The 19,728-nt window shown below is 34.0% G+C and overlaps 1 long non-coding RNA gene across 1 annotated transcript in view; it reads right to left on the reverse strand.

The window, feature by feature from the left end:
• LOC131506915 (uncharacterized) overlaps positions 1 to 19,728 on the reverse strand; it is a 126,582-nt gene that overhangs the window by 55,831 nt on the left and 51,023 nt on the right. The window contains exon 2 of the long non-coding RNA XR_009259222.1: positions 14,285 to 14,422. This is a non-coding gene — a long non-coding RNA (uncharacterized LOC131506915). The remainder of the gene's footprint in view (positions 1 to 14,284; positions 14,423 to 19,728) is intronic.

Consider the following 19,728-nt stretch of genomic DNA (forward strand, 5'->3'; position numbering starts at 1 on the left):
GTTTCTGGTGTGAGGATATTTGGTTTGCTGCCATCTCATTAAATGTGGAACCAATGTGACACAGCCTTGAGAAGATGAGAGTTGCAAGTCAGAGTGAGTTTTAAAAGAAAAGAAAGATGTCTCAATGGCTGTAGGCAGTTCAAACAAGTATTACTAGACAAGGAAAAAGAGAGTAAAAGTATTCTACTGTATAATAGGACAAAAGAAACATTATTATCAATATTATTTAAAAATAAATATGGGTAGGGACACTGGGTGGCTCAGTCATTTAAGCATCCGACTCTTGATTTCGGCTCAAGTCCTAATCTCACAGTTCATGAGTTTGAGTCCCACATCAGGCTCTCTGCTGTCAGCATGAAGCCTGCGTGGTTTTCTCTCTATCCCTCTCTATGCCCCTCCCCCATTCTCTCTCTCTCAAAATAAATAAATAAACTTTAATAAAAAGCTAACATTATTTATCATAATAATAATATGGTCTATAAAATTTAAATTATATATATCTTTAACTTTTTTTTTAAATTTTAGACAGAAAGAGAGAGAGTGGGAATGGGGGAGAGGGGCAAAGGGAGGGAGAGAGAGAATCTTAAGCAAGCTCCACCCTCAGTGCAGAGACCTATGCAGGGCTCAATCCCAGGACCCTGGGATCACGACCTGAGCAGAAATCAAGAGTCGGATGTTTAACTGACTGAGCCACTCAGTCGCCCCTATCTTACTTTAACTTTTGACAAGTGTTTTATATATGATATGTTATCTTAATTATTCTTTTGGTTGCATTTCTAATTTTGAAGTATATACTTAATATTTATGTTAATATCACTATTGAGCAATGCCAGTTGTCTCCACTTTGTAAGACAAAGCTATTATTGACATATAAATTTTCCCATTCTACATTCCCACATTCACACCTCACCTTTAGTCAGCTGCACTTTTACTTTTACACCCATGGTACTATTCCTCTAGTATTTTCTTCCTAAGTTGATCTATATTTTTTAATAAATAACAGAAAAAATCACACTACTGTAGACATAATTGTCTCCAATTCATAGATTGTCTTGAAGATAGCAGCAGCAGCAATAATAATAGTAGTGGTAGGAACAGTAGTAGTTATGGGGTAATAGTGCTGTTACTATATTTTGTTGACATTGTAAAAACTTTTCTTTAGCTTACTTGCTTTTATCAAGACTTCATTGTATTTCTCCTTGCTTAATCAAATTTTCTCATTTCCTTAGTTCTTTTATTGTCCTTTTGAGAGACTCTACCTTCAATCTCTATTCTCATGGTGAAACTTTGATCTCCCCACCTGCAATTGGGCTGTTACCTTAAGAATTACTGATAGCAAGAGCCACTGTTACCTGGTTTCTAACAGTTTTTCTTCTTTGATGTACATCCCACTCTGCCAAAACACATCTTCAACTATTTAACAAAGGCTGTGACAAGTTAAATTTTCTGAATTCTTATATATCTGTCATGCTTTTAAAAATTCCTCACACATGGGGGTTCCTGGGTGGCTCAGTTAAGCATCCGACTTTGTCTCAGGTCATGATCTCATGGTTTGTGAGTTTGAGACCCACATTGGGCTCTGTGCTGACAGCTCAGAGCCTGGAGCCTGCTTCACATTCTCTGTCTCCCTCACTCTCTGCCCCCTCCCCACTCACACTCTGTCTTTCTCTCTCAAAATAATAAATAAGCATTAAAAAAATTTAAAACAAACTTCTCACAAGTGAATTATAGTTTGGCTGAGTATATATCTCTAATAGAAAAATCATTTGCTTATAAAGTTAAAAGTGCTGCTGCTATGTCTTTCTAGCATCCATATTACTGTTAGGAAACTCATTTCCAATCTAGTTTGTATATTTTTCCTGAACATTTGTTTTCTATGTGTTTGTGTGGGTTTTTTAAATCTAATTTTATTATTTTGGTTTTTTTTAATTTTTATGATTTTTTTTATTTAAAATATGTATTTTTTAAATTTTATTATTTTGAATCATCACTAAGTACTCAGTGAGCCATTTCAATCCGATTACTTGGACATTTCTCAGTTCTTGGCACATAGAGGTTAAGGAGAAATAAAGTTTTAAGAAAGTTAATTAACAGTAAATTTAATCAAGATTTGCACATAAAAGTTATAAGGGGTTAATTGCAATTTTGAAGATTACTTTTAACACAAAGCATTCAAGCTTTAAGAACACTAAGATCTAGAGAGTAGTGAAAGGAAAGAAAGAGACAATGATATAGAAAAGAAGTTTGTAACTATAACATGAGTATCAAGAGCATAATATCACTGAAGAGGCAGCAAGAGAAATTTGCAAGCCATGAATGACCAGTGGAACCAAATGCTTCAGAGGAATTAGGCAAAAGAAATACCATGTAGGCGATTAGATAATTTTTTTTTCTTTTAAATTTCAAGTCACCCTTATATAGTGTTGTACAAGAGTGGAAGTCAAATAGAAGAGGATGAAAATAAGGAGTACATGTAGGTTGTAATTAAACCTGATTTCAAGGAGATTGAATGAGAGATTAGTCCTGAAAGGGCATTTTAAATAATCATTAAAAAAATATATATATTAGCAATTGAGGGATGCCTGGGTGGTTCAGTTGGTTAAGTGTCTGACTTCAGCTCGAGTCACAATCTAGGGTTCGTGAGTTCAAGCCCCACATCAGGCTCTGCGCTGACAACTTGAAGCCTGGAGCCTGCTTCAGATTTTGTGTCTCCACTCTCTCTGCCCCTCCCTTGCTTGCACTCAGCCTCTCTCTCTCTCTCTCTCTCTCAAAATAAATAAACATTAAAAACAATTTAAAAATAAAATAAAACATTAGCAACTTGAGAATATTTAAAGATATAAAGAAAGGAACCTTTTCCAAGAGCTTGAACATCTTAGAAAAAAAGTGCATTTTCATACCACTAAAGTCTCAAATGTGTTAAAGGTTGATAACCTGAGACCATTTATGATTTTAAGTTATTTACAAATGAGACATGTATATTAATTGCTATACTGAGATGAGATCAGTACATGTGAAAAACTCAGGTTTTTCTATTGTATGAAGCAATCTATATTATTATGATTAATAAACTATATTATTAGTAACATATTATTGAGCAGGGGGGGTTCAGGTGGGAATGAGCTGAAATTGGGAACTTAAATAAAATGGATCCTTGTGAGATAATATCTGTGGGTCAGCCACAATGAACTCAATTAGAGATAAGCGAAGGGCTGGCTGATCCGCAAAAAGGATAAATTTGAATAACTATTTGACTTCAGGAAAATTATTAAGAACATGTGCATATATATTCAGTGTTTCATTCAAACTAGTTAAATAACTAAAAGTTTTATATCTTTTTTCTATAAAAGCTCCAATATGTAGACTGAAATATTTAATTAATTATAACTATAAATTTCTTTTTTCATCCCTTCTTTGATTAGTATCATTTCCACTCCAGGGAAACTGGAATAATCTATAATCAAGGATTGAGCTGCAAAATTTTAAAGCAAATTAACCTTTGGGAAAGAGTAGCATCGTTTGTGTAATTAAAATAATGAGAATTCTGGGGCGCCTGGGTGGCTCAGTCGGTTGGGCGGCCGACTTCAGCTCAGGTCATGATCTCGCGGTCCATGAGTTCGAGCCCCGCGTCGGGCTCTGTGCTGACAGCTCAGAGCCTGGAGCCTGTTTCAGATTCTGTGTCTCCTTCTCTCTGACCCTCCCCCGTTCATGCTCTGTCTCTCTTTGTCTCAAAAAAGTAAATAAACGTTAAAAAAAAATTTAAAAAATAATGAGAATTCTAAGAATAATAGTATTTGGATCTTTTCTATTCTTTATAAATGGAATCCTATTTGCATCCAAACACTCAATCAAAAGACAAACTCTAATTGTATATTCAGAAATTCCATCCTTGTGCCTCTATGTTAAAATATTTTTCTTTAAAAAAATGACTAGCTTTAGACAAGGATAAATTTGACATTTGCAAAAAATCATGGCCTCCGTTGAATGTCAATGTTAAACTTTCTTGACTTTTATTTATATATAAATGCAGGAAACTTTTTTATCATTTGCATCTTAGAATTTACTTTTTATATTTTACCAATAATCTTTGATTACCTTAAGTTCAAAATTTAAATAATTTTGGAATATTTAAAATTTACTGTTCTTTTTGGACATAAAGCATAAAATACTTAAAAATATTTTAATGTTCATTCATTTTTGAGAGAGAGAGAGAGACAGAGTGTGAGCAGGGGAGGCGCAGACAGAGAGATAAATACACAGAATCCACAGCAGGCTCCAGGCTCTGAGCTGTCAGCACAAAGCCTGACTCAGCACTCAAACTCACAAGCCAGGAGATCACGACCGAAGCCGAAGTCAGATGCTTAACTGACTGAGCCACCCATGTGCCCCATAAAAACTTTTTAGTGACTGGTATAATGTTGGTGGTGACCTTGCATTTACATAATATGATCTTAGTAAATATATGTACCTATTTACTGTCTTAGACAGTAAATCTATGTATATAACATGATTAGAAGAGTGTGACATGAATGACTATTACAGCTTGCCATGATGAAAAACACTTTTCAATACTGGTTGCAGTGACTGTTGACAAGGGAAACACAGGGAAGAAGTTAAGAAAAATATACAATAAGACCTTTACTTTTTAAAGTTTATTTATTTATTTTGAGAGAGAGAGACAGGGAGACAGAGAAAGATCACAGCAGGGGAGGGGCAAAGAGAACAGGAGAGAGAGAATCCCAAGCAGGCTCTGCGTTGTCAGCACACAGCCCGACACAGGGCTTGATGTCATGAACCACGAGATCAAGAGTCGGACACTTAACCAAATGAGGCACCCAGCCACCCCATCAACAAGACCTTTATTTACCTGCCACAAATTGTTTTATATAAATGATATGAATGGTATAAGTAAGCATGGAGCAAATTTATAATAAGTGACCTATAATAAGTCAAGAGAATATTTTGAGGTTCATATTGAAATTTTTGTGTTGGTAACCACATTAGAACATCATTTTAAGCAGACATGAAATACATTTGTGTAGTCAAGTCTTTCTTCTGAGGAACTGAGTGGGTGATATCATACACTATGATTTCTAAATTTCCTGGGGAACTTCCAGATTAGATAACTTTATGGTCACCCAAAAGGTAAATGCAAACAGACCCAATATGGTGTTAAAAATTAATCCCCAATTTCTCTGTGTATCTTAGTGGTTCCAACCAATACAATTAAGCATTATAGTTTTCTAAATACAAATTTCAAACCCCAGCATCATTCATGGATATTAGTTGAAACCATGTTTGTGAACATGACCTTTCTTGACTACACATATACCATTAAACCCAAGATAAGGGCAGATAACAGACACACTTCCAGGTGGCCATGCCCAGAACCTCAACAAACAGTGTGAAATTTCTTTTTCTCCAAACATCTTACGCCCACTGTTTGTTTTATTTTAATTATTTGTTATTTATAATTAATTAAAAATTGTCTTAAAATGTGAACATTTAGCTATGACATCTTGAATTTTGCACTGTATACAATACACGTGAAGAGAAAAGATGCTTCTCAGTTTTCAAGGTAACGCTTTATGAAGAACTGCATTGTGGATAATAAAAAAACATAGTACTTTCTGAGATCCATTTATGGAAGGAAAATAAATATCTCTCCCAAAACAGTCATGGACATTCATGTAATACCTAGCAGAAACAGGAAAATGCTGATATGTAGAGGTTATTTCTGTGCTGGTTTTCCACATGATCCCTAACTTCTTGAGGCTTTTATTTTCTGAATTATCTCATTCAGATCAGACAGTTATCACGTGGCAGATATATGTGGGAATTGAAAAAAACTGCATGAGAATGTTGAGAGTTGTACCTTTTATTTCTGAGCTCTAAACCCACTGTATCAGTCTCCAGTGATTTTTTTTTTTCATCATTCCTTGGTATTCTGAATAAGAAATATTTGTACTCAATGGAAAAGAGGCTAGATTGCTCAACTTAAAAAGTTCAAGGAAAGAGGGAGGCAGAAAGAAGAAAAACAATCTTGTGAAACGAGATGGAGATTGTTGAGATTTAAACATATGAGTAGCTTCAAAATATATGTGTCAAAAAGGTAGAAAAAGAAAAATTCTGAAAATGTTGACATGGATTTTGAATTAGATACCTCTTAGTAATCTTTCATAGATACAAGTAAAGTATGTAATTCCATTTTAATTATTTTCTGTATGATTCTTTAGAAGTAATTCAGAGTAAAGGTTAAGGCATCTGTCCCCTCAAATTTATCAGGTTTTTCTCTGGGCATTCAACTTAGACTTCAGAATTTAGGTATAATACCAACCAACTGATTAAACGTATGCCTTTCAATATTCAGAAATCTAAACTATCTCCCTCATAAAATAGCAAATTGGTTACTTTTCCTTACAACTTCATGACCATAAAATTACTTAAGAATTTGGACTTCTTTTTGGATAAAGAAAACAATCAGTGTTTAAGATAATTTTAGTGTTTCTGCCTTGCTTTTGTCAGTCAAGACCAGAAATTCTATGATTTGGGAGGCAACTCTAGAAATCATTCAGTAGTAGAGGCAAAGGCAAATTGTTATTAGAAATTTGGGTAAATTTTATTACATGATGTTTCATGAATCACATAAATTGGTATTATATACATTACTATGGTTAGGAAATAGTTTTGCAATTGTTTACATAAGAGCTAGTTTATAACATAAAAATTCACTATGTGAGAATTTATACGGTTCACAATAGTAGATGTTTATAGATTCAAGGTCACAAGATGTATTTCATATGTAACACATTTTACTTACTGGTCAAAGAAATATATTTCACTTTGCTTAGATCAAAGTACATCCCCCAAACTGTCTCATTCTCCATATTCCTACTCCTAAGTGTCTAAAAATGTGTTAAGAAGCTGAAAAAAATGACTGGGATTTTGGTGGAGCTTATATGAAGAATTTATTATCCACACACTGAGGGAAGGGTTCAAACAAATACTATCAGAGATCATATCTGGAAAATAGAATTAAAGAATAAAGTTACCAGCAAGATGGGTGAGGGTTGGGGGGGATGGTCCCTGCTCTCTCAGCATCCTTTAGAGAGGAATATTTGGGTCAGACTCAACTAGAAATAACATTGTGTTCCAGGAAAGAAATTTTCCTAAAAATATGTTCTACAGAGAGTATTTGAGTGTTCTTAAAAATAGTCTGAACTTGGGTACCACCTGTTCAATACTTGTACTAATATCACTGGAAAACTCTAGAAGGTTGACAAGATTCTTTGTAGATTCTCCAAGTGCCTGGTAATAGAATAAGCTAGCATCCTTGCACAATACCAAGAGAACTGTGATAGTCTGATCTTACCGAAAATTATGTCTTTTCCAAGTCAACCCCTAATCTTAAGAAATAATCAAATATGAACCCTGTTTATCAGGAGATATAATTAATTGAATCAAGAATAGGAAAACAGAGTGAGAAATATATTATACCCTCCATCCACTTCCTGGGGTTGGCAGTGTTTGACTAATCCATTGGGATTTTATTCATCATTGACTATTACCCTTCTTTCATACCCAGAAGACAACATTATGTCACCATATGTGATTTCTGAAAATACAAGAGTTTAACTTTGGAGCCACCTAAAATGAAATGAGTGTCCAAGTTATGTCCACCCAGCTGCCCTTCATCTGAACAATGGAAACCATCCATCAACCTACATTGTTCAAGGAAGTTATGAAAACAGAGAGGGTAAGTAGAATATTCCTCAAGATTCTCTACCCTCCCCAACTCTTAGGTTTTTATTTTGTCAGGGTAGAGGGCCTGAATATTGATGCCTTCCTTTGGTGGACTTTCTACCAGAATTTTTATTTGCAATGATTACTCTTTTGAAGCAATCAGAAAAGATCATAACAAGCAATTCCAACTGCCATTTTGACACATTCACAGAGCCAACAGAACAGCAGTCAGTCTCCACCCCAAGGAATTTGTATGATAGATATTTGGATGAGCATTAACAGTTTTGATCTTTAAGAGGCAGTCCTCTCCAGGAGCCTACCCTTCCAATAACCTAGCCAGATACTTCTAAAAATTAACTCTTCTGCTACTATATCCAACCATATGATCATCCATATAAAACTTCTACCTCTACTTTCAGTTTTAGCCTCAGTTCTGTTTTTTTCTGTACTCTCTGTCCCAGAGAATTAGCTATTGGCAAGCTCCCAAGGAGATTACACCACATTAAGGATCATTCCAGAAATTCTGCTCAGTTCCATCTAGCTTCTTTATATATTCTTTCAGACCCACCGGCTTTCATGTGTTTCTCCCATAGAGAAAATCTTTGATAAGTTCCTGGGGAACATACCTGTGAGGAATAGGGCAAGCAAGTGAGAGCACACTACCAAAGATACAGTGCTCAATACTCTCAGCTTTGTGGAGCTCAGCTTTCATGTAATTGGAAACCTAAAGTATTTTCCTAGACTTGGATAACTAAAATAAATTAGATATCCCCACTTTCATCCACTGGATTCCTAAAGGCAAAGACTAGTGGGTGGAAGGAAACTTTTTCCATATTCTTGATCTGATTCCCTACAGCCAGGGAAGAGTTGAAGTTTGGGAATATAACCACTAATTTTCTATGAACAGAATGTGATGCCACAGAGGAACTGCTTTGGCTATTGGGCCCATAAACACTAGGTTATTTTGACACAAGTATCATGTAATCATAAATTCTTTGGGGACTAGACATGGTTTTGCTCTTGCTTTAGTTGAAATAAACAAGCTTATCCAATGGCCATTGCTACATGAACCATTTGCCTCTTTATGTCTGAGTTGTCTATTTCTAGAAGAAAAGTGTATATATATATATATATATATATATATATATATATACACACACACACTATATTTTACAGTTTTCTTGTTCAGCAAGTCTATTCCCATTATCTATTCTTCTAGTTTTATCTAAGAGAATCTAATTAGCCAGTGAAATTCCTCCTGGTAGTGTTATTAAAGGTGCCACAGAGAAATCATACAAAGTCCCAGTAGGAAGACAAGTGTGAAGGAGTTAGAATGTAAATAGAATAGTCTTTGGGTGATGCATTTACTTATGAAACATCTCTGCATTTGCAGACTGGCTAATGGAAAAGTGTGCTGATAAAGAAATTAATATGATATTCAAATATTTAACAACTGATAGAATGTGAACATCACAATGATCAAGCTCGTTCTAGAGGTCTTGTTTTGTGATAAACATTAACTCTTTAATAATAATATTAAGCATGTCAAAACCATTATTTAAAATCAGATTATTGTAGGATACACAATTTTCTTCTTATCATGCACTAAAATAAAAATAGTCAGTGAAAATAAAATGGTAATATGTATAGCTTACACTTATCCAAATGCTAAAAATGATTTCTTATTATGAATAAAGTCATGCATGTGATCTTTCAATAATTTTAAGCAAGAATGCAATCAACCAGAGGTTGTCTTATATCATAGATTACTCTAGAAATTTGGTATGATGCAAATGATGTAAGAGCTTCTGGTTGTCATTTTGCAATAACATTATTAACAAATAGTAGTTAAATGGTTGGATTTTTCTAGACTTAAAATGCAAAATGGAAACATTTTTATTTAATGCATATTTAATGAATCACACATGAAAATAAATGAAGTTCTGTTTACTTTCTGCATATTCTAATTATCAAAGGGGTTATGCTTGCTTTAAAACCAAAAAATAAAAATGTAGGTAACTGGATCTTCATCCCTTATTAGCAGTTATGTATGACTGTGTGTATGTAATTTTTATCTTTGTAATTTGATTAATTTTAAGATAAGAGAAATATAGAAGTAACATTTTTTTACATTTTTATATTATTGATCAATGTACTTTTAGAATATTTAAATCATGTTAAATCATTCCTTACAATTTTAATTTAACTTTTATTTTGGTTCATCTTCAGCAATGTCTAATTATTTGTTAATGGTTATAAATGAGTATAAATAAAAATGATACCACAACCACTGGCAATTGCAAAAATCTTACCCCTATTTTGTTCTTTCTCATTGAATACGCCAACATATTATTCAGCATGACATTTTCATGGTTATTTAGAACACAAGAATCAATTTTATGTTTTTGCCATAAGACTATCTGATAACCCAATGAAAACCACTCATTTGCAAAGGAAGATAACATCTGCAAGTAGTTTGGCTGAAGTGTTGTCTATGATCTTCAGGAAAGAATCCCACTATTCTCCACACAATTCAAAACTATCTAGACTCTGTTGGTACCAAACTTTTTTTATAGTTCGCTTGCTCTAACCAGGGGGTGTCAACCGAGTAAGAAAAAGGTTGGTGTATTGGGTAGGATTCAACCAGAGAAGCAGAACGAACAGGTTGCAGATTCAGGATATTTATGACTGAGATATACAATTTTACATGAACTTATTGTAAGGAATTGGCATATAATTGTGAGCTCTGGCTAAGCACATCCACAACTGATAGGCCCGTTTTTGGACTGAAATCCTTTCCCTATACTCTATATGAAATCATATCTCAGAGTATAAGCCTAGATTTTGCTTTATATGAATAATAGCTCTGAAGGTGTGCAAGGTTCAGCACGTCATGCTGGTTTCTTCGGTCTTCAGCACGAGTTTACTTCAAAGCTGTCAGAAAAGTGAAACAGTTTAAGTACTTTGATTTCTTCTAAGAACGTTACAGAGGAGATTGTTTGTCTTTTAAATTATCCCCCTATTTAATATTTCTATTTAAAATATGAAAGCTGGAATTCATAACTGTACGTTGTATCATCCAGGAAAATTTTTCTCAGAGTAGAGGTGAATGTGACAATTCATGTTGGCAGGGGCAATTCTTGAATATAAAAAATCTGACCTTATTTGCTGGACCCACATGGGGGGACACTGTTGCTTTATGATTACATTATAAACTTTAGAATAAGATAGACATGGTTCAAGTAACAAATCTTTTTCACATTGGTTGTCTGATAATAAACATCAATTCTTCTTTGTGATCAGTTTCCTTGTCGTAGAAATAAAAGAAATAATACCTGTTGTTCAGGATAATCTGAAAATTAAATGGGATAATTCTTTTTACTGTGCCCAGAAGAGAGAGGCAGTAACTGTTAAATGATAATTTTACTGTGATGTGCACTAAAATTATAAACTTAATGTTCTCTATGTGAACAGCCTGTCAGTTTTCTACACAATGATCTGTACAGTGGCATGGGCAGAACACTCGTTGCCTAACAGACACCAGAAAATGAGAAGTGTGCAAAATTTGTAGTCTGATGACAAACCAATAGACTAAAGTTTTGGGTTCAAAGTACCTTAACTGACTTCATGACCTTGGCCAAGTCATTTTAATTTCCTTGACTTCATTTTTCTTAAAATGTATAATAAAGATAATGATATATATCTGAGTTTAGCTGGGAAGAGTAGACAAAATAATAATGAAGTAATGATAGTAAACACTTTATTGAGTACGCTATAGACACTTAAAGTTTTTGTACACTAGTTAATTACAGAAATCATTTAAGTTAGGTGACAGTATTATTTCTATTTTACACTTGAGGAAATGGTGCTTGAAGAGAAGGAAGAGAAGGAAGAAACTTGCCTAAGTCTACCATACAAGTTAGCTCAAGTTTGAAATATGTCTGACTCCAAAGCCTGTAGATTTAAGCCCTCCACTAACATTTCTGGCACACTACACTTGATATTTGATAAACACCTGACATTTGGTAAGTACTTAATTATTTTTATTAGTTTTCACTTTTCCCTAATTAACTTCATGTCAGAGAAAAGGAAGAGGGTCTTGTGTGTTTGTTGGGGGAAAAAAAATGACATCTCATGTTGAGAAAAGAACAACAGGCTATTTTTCTGTGGCTGAACAAATATTCTTTTAATCACTAGCTTTGTATACATACACAAAGGTGTATAAATTAAATGAATAAATTCAAGCATCAACTACTTCTTCTGCATGGAGACAAATACTTGGTTTAGCTTTACTTTCTACCTAGTTTGTTCAACTCTGGTGGCAATGATTATTTTTCTATCATAAATAATGTCATATATTTTACTTCAAAGTAAACCCCCTTATTTTTAATACTTTACATATTAAAAAGCCAAAATAAAGCAGAACATGAGTAGGAGTAAATGCGTTTAAATTTCATTTATAGAGGGGCACCTGGGTGGCTCAGTCAGTTAAGCATCCGACTTTGGCTCAGGTCATGATCTTAAGGTTTGTGGGTTTGAGCCCTGTGTCAGGCTCTGTGCTGACAGCTCAGCGCCTGGAGCCTGCTTTGGATTCTGTGTCTCCCTCTCTCTCTGCCCCTCCCACACTTGGGCTCTGTCTCTCTCTCCCTCAAAAATAAATAAACATTTAAAAAAACTAAAACTCATTTATAGATAACTGTGTTTTTATTTCTTTAATATTTCTGGAAGGCAATATAAACAAGTTTCCATAATCTTTACTAACACATGGCATCTTTTTGAGTAATATAGCTATTTACATATTTAGTGGCACTTAACCAAATATAGGAAATGAACAGACAGTATTGAAAAACAGGCAATTAGGATATATTTGACTGTAACCCTTCATTTAGATTTTACATCTATTCCATGTTTGACCAGATTAAACATATTTGCCCAAGATGCAGATAACAAGAGGCTTCTGATGGATGTAACTTTGAAAAATAAGGCGTTGACTTTTTTGGTTGGTATTTTATTTTTGTTTTCTTTTAACACCAGAAGTGGCTCCCTCAAGTGAAAAGTGTAAAATTGCTGGACTCTCTAAGGAGCCAAAGAAAATTACGTGTGGCATGAAGTGTGGTGATAAAGCACTTTTACTTTTTATCAAGATGTAATCCAAGAAGTCAGTGGGGATACATATGCTTTCTCCATTGCTATTAAAACATAAAACAAAATATCACAGTGACCAAGTATTTATATGCAACTATATAAAGAGACCAAAGGGAGTGGACTTTCCTGAGGTCTCTAGGTTTCCAAATTGCTCAAGAAATATAACCATATTCCACAGAGGAATGAAAAAGGCTCCTTTGACATCTCAATATTTTAAAACCCTGAAAATAACTCACATTTAGCAAATTTTAGCTAAAATATAACTTGACATTAATGACAGGCTGCATTTGAACACTGTAATTTTTATTGAAATCAACTTTATCCTGTAACAACCCAAGCAATTATCTATTTTACGTCTGTAGTTTCATAACTTTTACAACACACCACAGTATTGTCTATACATAGCTTCACAATGTTTCCAAAATTGGCATGTTCAGGGGGATATTGCATCATATTCTTGATGTTATTAAAAGTTAAACTCTAATGAAGTAAGAGACTAATTGAATGACTAGTTAGTATGATTGTTCTTCAGAAACATGATTTCAATTTCATGGTTTGCTGAGGCATTTATGGATTTCAAAATATTTCTATAGTTTCTGGCTACTAGTGTGAAGATGAGGATATAATAACACCAATTCTAATTAATTGTAACATTGTAGAGTTTAGATTTTACATTAATCAAGCATTTATGTAGTGACAGATACCATTTTAAGTACTCTTTATACTGCCTGATTTTTCTAACATAGGTGAATAGTATTATAATCCATATTTTTATAATAATGAAACAGAAGCAGCAAGATTTTAAGTAAATGTATAAAACACACAGTAAATAAATTGCAAAATGTGCTTTTGTACCCATTCATCCTTCCTAGTTTCTGCTTTTCCACATTGTGCTGCTTCAGTGTGAAATGGTGTGTGTGATAGTTGTTTTGGTGTAATTAGTGTCCCCATCATTGATTTTCCTGGTGTTGGAAATCTATTCCATATGATTTATGTGAAGATAATCTTATCCACCGTCCATCCCATATAGCTGGACAGTCAAGATCTGTCTAGTTTTTTTGACAGATGTTTTGACATATGTACCCTGGGAAATAAAAGGTCTTTCTTTCTTGAAGATGAATACTTGTGTCAGTAAGTGGATTGCCACAAATTTCCCTGGTCTGATGAAGGAGTCAGAAAGAAAGAATGTGTGTGTGTGTGTGGGGGGGAGTAAGGGGAGGAGAACAAACGTGCAAAAAGAAAAGCAGAGTTGATAGATGGACTGAGGAAAATATGAGCCAAAAATACCGTATTTTTGGCTCTAGACCCAGGTATATCTATAGTAAGCACAGCACTATGTTTTTGTTTCATGAACAATGAATTCTTCTGCTTAGTTTATGGTTAAGGGGGTGCTTACCAGCATCACACTTTCCTTCTACAGATGAGGAGGCAAATTAAGAAATGCCAACGTTAGCTCCATTATCAGCTCCTTGAAGGCAAGGATTATGTCCTGTTCAACACTGATGTATCAACACATGAACTCACTCAAAAATATCTGTGAAGTGAAGGAAGGAAGGATAAGCTCAAAGCTAGTATTTGCTACTCTCATTAATAGGCAAAGTGAGATCACAGCCAAGCCCTGACTTCCAAGGCTATCAGTGATTGATTACTATGATACAGTCACACTATACTTGGCAGAAATTATATTGAGTATTTTTATCATCATCATCATCATCTTTTTAACAACAATGAAGTATCATTTACATATAATGAAATTAAGAGATATTAGAGACAAACTCTGATCACTTCTGACAAAGGCATCCATCCATATCATTTGTAAACCTATCATGATATAGAATATTCCCTCTCTAGAAACTTATGTTTTTTTTTTTTCCAGTCAATCCCTATTGCTATAGTTATCTATTTTTATTTATTTCAAAGGTTCGTTTGGCCTGCCACAATATAAACTCTTTTGTGTCTGGTTTATTTCTATCCATATACTATTAATATCCTTCTTTCACAGAGAAGGAAAATGAAATAAGGAGAATAAATAACTAGTGACTAATTAGTAGTCACTAATTATTAGTGACTAATTATTAGTCACAGACTAATTAGTCAAAGGTCATCCAGACAGTACCTGTCATAGCTCAGGTTCAAACTTAGCAGTTTGATTCCAGAGTCTGTGTCTTTAGTTGTATGTTTAATTCTCACTTGCTCCAGCTTCCATGCACTTACATTTAATAACTAAATATATTGTCAAGGTTTAAGATTTTAATTACTATGCAATATGATTTATATTTATAGTACAATATGTAGAATTTATATGTAGAATATATTTTTAAAGTACCTAAATAATAAATCATGGTTTTTTTCTCTTATGTTACTTTAGCATATTTTATACACACCAAAGAATACATAACCAAGACAACCATCTAGAAATTTAAACAACAAAAATTGTTTTCAGTTGAATTATCTTAATGTTTCAGGAATTGTTTTTGTGAAAGTGTTGAAAATAGTTAAATATTCTATTACACACTGCATATGTAGACCAGACTTTGTGGGAGAGCACCACAAATAAAAAGGCTTAAATTATATGTTAAAAAGATAAAATGTATATCAGAATATAATTTACAATGACATTAATAAGCTCATTAGTTTAATTCATTCTGACTGAAGCATTGATATAATGAAATTATTAAAAGCAACTGGGTTTAGCAACATATTATTGTGGCAAGATTTTTAAAAAGACTGCCATTAATTAATTGATGCTATAAAGATCAAGAAAACTGTTTATAGAGGTATTTTCTTATTGAATTATTTGAGTGAAATTACTTGGTAAAATTTTGGTATAATGATGCCATAAAATATTGTCTGGGAATGAATTGCTGCAAACCCTTCATGAGTTCCCAAAAGGAAGAACATTCTTTATTGAAATTTAAAGCCTCTCATTAAGAACTCAGAAGAAAATTATTGACATGCTGTGGGACTTTCCAGGATGAATAGAAAATTATCTGTTTTTCTTCAACAGCGTATAAAAGACATATATAATAAAACAGATGTGAATGAGGATAATAATGAATGCACAAAGCTGCTTTTTAGGAAATTAATTATTCTTCTCAATATTTCTTCAGTCCTTTTAACTACTTTTACTATGGTCATTGTCAATTATATATAGATTCATTTGGGTAATATTTTCTAGACATAAACATACAAAATTATATCCTACCCAAGGGTGATCTGAAACTGTCACCTCCCCCACAAACTGCCCTCCCACTTTCTCCTGCCCGACCCTAGTAAACTAAGATGGCATTTTAAATTGGTGAAAGTAATGAGGTTTACATAATACATATATAAATTAACGGGCAGAGATAGATTTTTTTTTATATTGGCTGTATTATAGAGAATAGTGTGATTTGTACCTTATCAAAGGAATTATTTAAACCATGCATTTGTAAAGGGAGCCCCATCACCTTTAAAGGAATAAGAATTAGCTCTTTTGAGCTATCATATCTTAGATATTATAATGGTTTGTGGCCTTCAGTACATACATAAACAATATACAGTATCTCTGTGGTATTAAAATTTCATGATGGAAGCTGAACAATTAGGAAAAAAGAAGTCTAAAAAGGGTCAGTAGGGGAGTGGTAAGGAGCTTTTTTGCAAAACATTAAATAATGATAGTATGCCAAATACAGCAGTGTTGATTCAATAATTGTGGCCATATTTAAATGTTTTTGTGTGAATATAGTTACAGATATAATAAAGTTAGATTGCCTGTTGCTATTGACTGAATGTTTGTGTTCCCCCTCCCCTCATTCATATGTTGAAATCTAATCCCGAATGTGATGGTATTTGAAGGTAGACCTTTTGATAGGTAACTAAGTCATGAGGGTGGTGCCCTCATAAATGTGATTAGTGTCTTTTTAAAAGAGATCCCAGAGATTCCCCTTGATCCTTCTACCATATGAAGACACAAAAAGAATGAGACAATCTATGAACCAGGAAATAAGCTCTCACTAGATCTTGAATGTCCCAGTGATTTGATGTTGGATTTCCCAGTCTCCAGAACTGAGAAATAAATTTCTGTTGTTTATAAGCCACGCAGTCTATGATATTTCTGTTATAACATCCAGAACGAATTAAGACTCTTTGTATAGAGGTAGAGGAGTGGGCAGGGATAATCAAAGTCTAGCTGCTTAAGTTACTGGCCAACAGACAAAATTAAATACATATTTGCAAATGTCTCCTTCATTTTTAATAACATACCTTATATATTATTTAAAGAATAAAGTTATTTTGTGAACATGTTCTTATGAGCCAATTAAGACACGAGGAAAGGGGGCTCCTGGGTGGCTCAGTCAGTTAAGCGTCAGACTTCAGCTCAGATCATGATCTCATGGTTCATGGGTTCGAGCCCTGCATCGGGCTCTGTGCTGACAGCTCAAAGCCTGGAGCCTGCTTCGGATTCTGTGTCTCCCTCTCTCTCTGCCCCTCCCTCTCAAAAATTGAGTAAACGTAAAAAAAAAAAAAAAAAAAGACACCAGGAAAGTTAAAACCTGTCTTAACCTATGTTACTACTTTGATTGTAAGTGGGTGTGGAAAATGCTGAATAAATAAGATTAAACTAATTCCCACACTAAAAGCAGTTTTTTAACTATTTCTTTTTAAAATTATCACAAGAAGCTTTGGTATTACAGAAATATATTGGCAATTCTTGGCCTTTACAAAGAGATCAAATTGAGCCACATCTCTCTTAATTCCCAAAAAGGAAGTGTCAAAGAAAAATTATGGATTTAAACAGGCAAGGAAGACTTTATTTAAGACTATTGCAATAGCAAAGAAAGACTGAATTTAACTCTGCTGAAACCAAAGGCAAGAGCATTTTTAAGTACTAGGGTGAGCTACTGGTAAAGTACAGGAGGTCACTGAGAGGCTGGTCAATGTGTTTAGGTCACCCGTTTTTACTAATTGGTACTTATCAAAGTTAGGCGCCCACCCTCCATTAGACAAGGAGATAGGATTCCTATTTTTGTGATTTGACACAAAATATTTTTTGTGTCAAAATAAATTTGACAAAGATTGTGTGGTAAAACTAGCAAGAGGCAAGGACAGGCTAGGAGAAGATTTACATCTCCAAGAAACATTAAAAGAATTTACATTTGCAAGATATCTAAAATAAAAGCCCTAAGAAAACAGAGACCAGGGCCTATAATCAGGAACAAAGCTGCCTAAAGTTTAGTCAGACTAAAGGGAACATTAAGGCCACCTTGGTCAAAAAAGACTAATCAGGATCCCTGACCTAATTAGATCATGATATTTTACTCAGAAATGGAGCTACTATCCAGAAAAAAGGTTAAAGTTAATCCTGTTTGTGGTTTTCACTCTCTTTTTGAGATCATGTTTGTTGGCTACTTTATTCCAATCTCCTAGTATAGCAAAAGGAATTAGAAGAGTTTTGTGTTTTGTTTTTTGTCCTTTGTTTGCTATTTTCATTTCCTTGTTTTTCCTCATTGATTAACACAACTCTGCTTTAGGGTTTCATAATAAATACTTTTTCCTCTGCACATTATTTTTTAGATTATACTTTTCTATATGCCTAAGATTTGTCAAGAATTTAGTGAAAAGGGGAAAAAAAGAATTTAGTGGAAAAGGACTCAAAAGGCCATTTGGTTGGGGTTTGTGTACAGGCTTAAGCTAGACAGGCAAAAAGGCCTTTGTCACTCATACATGCCTTGGCCCACATACTAAGGAGACTATAGGGAGCATAATAACAGGTGATTACTAAAAGTGCATGTGAGTGTTAGTGGTTTCTTTCAGATACTTTTCCATCTTTACATTATAAATATCATAGTATTCTATATTTCTACTGAGAAACTTTGAAGAAAATATTCAAGATATATATATATATATATATATATATATATATATATATATACTCTAAGTAATCAAGAAAACTCAATGTTTTCTTTTACAAGAAAATATCACACAAGGCTTTGTAAAGCAAAGTGACACTTCAAATTATAAAACCATTTACTAACAAACTACACAGTTTTGTGTGATCTAGATTTTTCAGTAATTTTAACCAACTGGGTTGGGTCTCAGTATAGAATCAGCAAGTATAAAAAAGTCATGTTTATGCAGGATGACTGGGCAGTAAAATAACTAGAGATTAGTTGAATATTGGTTAAATGAAAAGTAAAGGATTCTTGTGTTTATTCTTACATATATTTCTGATTTTCAAATAATTACACTTAGCTTTGAAGTTATCCTAACCATAATCTTCTTTTGATTAATAGTGGCATTGGGGCATTTCAGGCTTTACTGCAAACCTATTTGAGTATTTTCTTCATTCAGGAATTGTGACTGTTTCCACAAGAGTTAAAGCTCAACTGAAGACTAAAGATAAGGGGGATACCTACACAAGAAATTTCCTTGTTTACAGAGTGGAGAATTCAAGTGAGAGGAAAGGAAAGTCACGTCCCAGGGAGGTCAAGTTTGTTAACTGGCCTAACAAAATACAGATGCTGTAAAAGAGGGTGGTAATGATATCCAATCCTCCTTTAACCCCACAACTGTGTTATGGGGACTCAAGTGCATCAAAAGTGATGTCCAAGTCTTTCAGTTTATCAGTTATTCAGGTCTCCTCTCCAACATTATATGATTTGAGAGTTAAGCTTTTGAATTAAATTATCATACTACCTGGGCACCTGGATGGCTCAGTCAGCCAAGCCTCCGATTCTTGATTTCAATACAGGTGATGATCTCAGGGTCCTGAGATCAAGCCCCAAGTCTGTTGCACTGGGCAGGAAGCCTGCTTAAGATTCTCTCTCTCTCCCTCTGCCCCTCACCTGCTCTGATGTG

This window comes from Neofelis nebulosa, chromosome 3 (assembly GCF_028018385.1).
Source record: "Neofelis nebulosa isolate mNeoNeb1 chromosome 3, mNeoNeb1.pri, whole genome shotgun sequence".
Classification (NCBI taxonomy): Eukaryota; Metazoa; Chordata; class Mammalia; order Carnivora; family Felidae; genus Neofelis; species Neofelis nebulosa.